Consider the following 4,803-nt stretch of genomic DNA (forward strand, 5'->3'; position numbering starts at 1 on the left):
TAAATAGCCACTGCTGCGATCGATGCAGTGGTGTCAATTTAGCAGGTCTGGTGAAGATGCGCTAAGTCAATGGGACAGCGCTCTCCAGTCAACGTCTGTACTCCACCTCCCCGAGAGGCGGAAGCACTCTCCCATTGACATACAGCCGTGTCTACACTGCACTAAGTCATCTTAAGTTATGTCGACTTCAGTTACGTAACTTACATAACTGAACTAGCATAACTTAGATCGACCTACAGCGTTAGTGTAGACCAGCTCTAAGACCCACTAATTCATTTACATGGAAGCCACCAAACAGCCATCAGATAACATAGCTCTCACTCCCTAGGAAGCTAGGTTAGATTTTTGCCACTGCCTCTCAGAGGAAGATGCTTCACCTCCTATTCGCTCTCCTTTAGGCCACACAGCCCCCACATAGCTGGGTTCTCCTTTGAAATACAGGTTTGTGGAAAGCCACACTCAGCTCAGTGGCTATTTGCTGAAGAAGAGAACAAGCAGCAGAAATACCATGTGGTCCCCATTCTCCTAAGGGTTTTGCAGCAAAATGTCACTCCCCCATCCCGCCAAATCCCTTTTCTCTTTGGGGTCTGTCCTGCCTTTGGGGTCTGGTCCCTCTGAGAAAAACAGTAGCACGCAGAGGGACCACTCTGCAATCTTCCCTTCAGGCTTGCGCTGGATGGATAAAAAGACAAGTGGGAACTTGCAGCGAGCTCAGGGGGCGGAGAGCAGCCATCGCGTGAGCTTGGAGAGCCTCATTCTCCTGAGCTGGCCCAAGAACAATAAAGCTTCTGCAGCTGGAGCCAAGGACAGGAAAATAAAACCTCTTCTACAAGTGGCTGACTTTCCAACACCACCCCATGCATATCTCTTGTTCTCCTCTTTCCCTTTCCCACCCGTATTCTGAAAAGCCTCCTGTCACAGGGTCCTGCCAGGGAGAGCTGCCTGCGCTCTCTCCAGAATCCACCAATGCCACTGTGCAATCCAGACCTGACTTTACACGTCATTTTCTTTTTAACATCTTCACTAGGCGGTGTACCACACCAGAAGCTAGGACCGCAAACTGCAAGGAGGTAACTGGATTGATTCACCTTTGTTAACTAAGACCTCTTTGATTACTTGTTTGTGTTCCAGGCCCTGCTGATGGAGGCTAAACAAGCCCTATGTGCTGGTTTAGCTCTGAATTACGTACATTGAGAATGTTAGGCTAGTCCTGAACATAAGGTAAACAGCCCAAAAAAAGAGAGAAAAAAATCTTACGTTAATAGACATACGCCATGTACCTACCTCTCACCCCAAAGCTCTTTACCATGTAGTCATCTGGAGTGCACCTACCTCTGGGATGGGACACTGCAGCTGTCCACAGTAACGCAACATGCTAGATTATGACAGGAAGTGAAGAAAAATACCCTACGTAGTTGAAACTGTAGGGAGAATCACAGCAGGCAGAAGGAACAGCAATTTGATCAGGAGACCTGAGTTAACAGTGCAACTCCTGCGAAGGTTACCATGGGCTCTTCTGTCACCACACAAGGCCAGGACCTTGGTTTTACATCTCAGCTGAAAGACAAAACATATATTAAGATTTTTTTAAAGGCACTTATGTTTGATGATGTTTGGTAACAAAAATAAACTCTCAGAAAACTATAGTGTTTGAGATTTGAAGATTCCTGACATTGCTTACCAAACAATAGTGAAAAAGGCTCCTCTGAGTGAAGTCTATGGGCACAAAAGCTTTGTAATACAAATTCCTATTCTTTGGATTATCTGAATATTGAATTTATGGTGACAATTATAAATTATTTTTGTCTGGCTTCTAGCGAAAATCACACAGAATTCCTGCCAGGATGAAATGTCTACTCAAAACATTTTTATTATCCTTTCACAATGGTTGATCTATGGTTGGCTACACTGTAGCAATAATAACAATAACCCCCCCTGGGTTTGAATTATGAAATTTCTCCATGTATTTGGCTAAGCGAACTATTTTTTCAGTTTGCATTATTGAATTTTTTTCCCCGGTACAATCTCTTGGCTTCTTCTCCCTGGACATTTTAGAATTTGACAACAGACAATTGGAGCATGAGTACAGAGAGCCATTTTTAATATTTTTTTAATGGTGTTAGTCTAGTGCCCCTGACAGATGATGAACAGACAGCACTGAGAAGAAAACCCCTCTCCACAGAATAGGGAGAGTATGAGCACTGGCAGGGCAAGCTAACCCTCCCACTGTCCCACCTACATGCCTCAAACCTGACTTGCAGGGACCATCTTTGGGTAGGCGGGGATAATTCATTGTCATTGCACCCTCACTCCTGGGCCTCTGCTAACATAGAGGGGGTCAATTGGTCCCAGATGAGCTTGTGGTTTTATGATGTGGTCACCTGACCATTAGAAACTGGACTAAGGCCTACATTCTTTTCTCACAAGTCATTTGAACAGTCACCAGATGGTAAATACTTTCAGCCTCTACTAGTTTGGGCCTGGATTGGAACCAGTGAACCAAAGGTAAAAGACTCCACATCCCATTCCCAAGCCCCTGGACTAGCCAGTGCTCCAACCCCAGACTTTATTTTTTAAGTGATGGCAAAAGAACTGGAAGAAGCAGAGTAAAGTTTCCAGCCCTGGATGGAGATTCCTGTTATCATGGCTAGCCTTTGCAATGCAAAATAGAACAGGATGCCCTGTTCGAGCTACAGGACATAACAGCTTTAAACAAATGAAAGGTATTAGGGGAAAATGTGCTATATTAATCACAGATGTATGTGATTTCAGTGGAGTACAATGCACTGAAAATATATGTGATGTTATCAACGATGGTATGTTAAATGGCTTTGACGTGAAGAATAGCTGCATAAAATGTAAATTCATCGTGTCCGTTTCTTTATTTCTATAGCAACAGCAAAACCTGCCAATGTGTTTCAAAGGAGTTTTTTTCAGATCTGTGTATCAACTATTTTCTTGCACAACTGACCACAAGAAGAGGCGCCAACTGTTTAATACCACGGAAAGTGCAGAGCATAACATATGGATTTCATTACAAATGATGAAATCACATGCATGGTACAGAACACATATGGGGCACATGCTCCAATGGGGAAATGTTACAAGGACTTTTAAACCAAACCACCAATCTCCTTGTCTTGTGCTGCTGGAGGTCCCTTTGTGTATCAGCGACTGAGCATGGCCCATGTCATTGTCATGGGGATGAAGATCCCCCTCATTCTCTCTCTTAGACCCTTTACTCAGATGCCGCTGGTGGTCCAAGCTCCAGTTGCAGGCAGCAAAAGAACACCCAGCTTCGCCCAAGGCTACCATGACTGACAGTCTAGATTGGATATTAGGAAAAACTTTTTCACTAAGAGGGTGGTGAAACACTGGAATGCGTTACCTAGGGAGGTGGTAGAATCTCCTTCCTTAGAGGTTTTTAAGGTCAGGCTTGACAAAGCCCTGGCTGGGATGATTTAACTGGGAATTGGTCCTGCTTCGAGCAGGGGGTTGGACTAGATGACCTTCAGGGGTCCCTTCCAACCCTGATATTCTATGATTCTATGATTCTATGAATCGGACAGCAGAGACCTGAGTGTGTCACTCATGAGAAATGCCAGACATCTCAAGGCTACCCCCAATCGGCAGGCACAGAGTCAGCGTGGACTTTACAGGTACTGGAAGCAGTTCAGCTTGGGGCAGTTTAGCCATCAGCAGAAAATATTTTTACCCATGAAAAACAAATTTTTCCTTCCTAAGTCTGCAGTTGCGTGTCCCACTGGAAGTGAAGGGGGGGGCTGGGCTGGAATGCAGGCTTGTCCTGTTCACACACTAGGATTCCACTTCTGCAACTCAGGACACTCATTTAGTGCTTAGAAAAAACTGATTGCCCTTTGCAGAGCCAGGAACAGTACTATCTTCTAGTCTAGAGGCTGGTGCACCTCCCTGGAGCCGCTAAACAACTAGTCCTAGCCCCATCTCCAACAAGCATTACCAGCCAGTTGGACTTCCTCCTTCCATGCACAGGCCGGTATCAGTCAGTTCAGTTGTAACAAGAGCCCTGCTTGGATCACCTGTAGGGATTGAAGCCAGGACCTCTGAAGCTGTAAGCATACGTCACTGCTGTTTGAGCTAAAGGGCCTAGTCCATTAGCACAGAGGCAGTAGGAAAGTCATAAACCTCTGTAAGTGGTGTAGCCTCTGAAAGACAACAGAAAGCCACCTGGTGTTAGCATGGGTGACGTAGGCATTTTAGCCAAGTTTGCAGCTAACACCCAGATTCATGATGTAGCCTGTTTTCCCTTTGACTGTGTACATTAGGTAGTTGCCCCAGTGCGCTATATAGCATCCAGTAACTGGCCGAGTTGTGTAATATGGTCAGCAGCGATGGGCACATATCTTATTAAAGTGTCTGATCACCTAGCTGCTCACTACCCAAATCTTCTCCTTCCCCAGTACTTAGCTTCCCTGACATCTTTAGCGCAGAAGCAGGTGTGATTCAGTTATTCAGTACCCAGCAACCACTGCAGCCTAAAACAGTGAAATAATCAGACATTAGTGACTCTACGAAGAACCTCAGTCGAACTTCTCTGCCTGCCAATGTTCTCTTGGTGTTTTGAGTTTCTCATTCCATCTTACTCAGGGACAGATGCATATCCCACTGAAGTCAAAGCAAAGACTCTCGACTTCAGTGGGCTTTGGATCAGCTCAAGAGGTTTCTGAGCCAGTGTAGTAAACTAAAAGCTAGACTAATGTAAGTGTGTCTCCAACTGCCTAACTCCCCATCCCATGTGCCAATCACCTTTCCTTTGCAGGCCTT

Source organism: Lepidochelys kempii, chromosome 13 (genome assembly GCF_965140265.1).
Source record: "Lepidochelys kempii isolate rLepKem1 chromosome 13, rLepKem1.hap2, whole genome shotgun sequence".
Classification (NCBI taxonomy): domain Eukaryota; kingdom Metazoa; phylum Chordata; order Testudines; family Cheloniidae; genus Lepidochelys; species Lepidochelys kempii.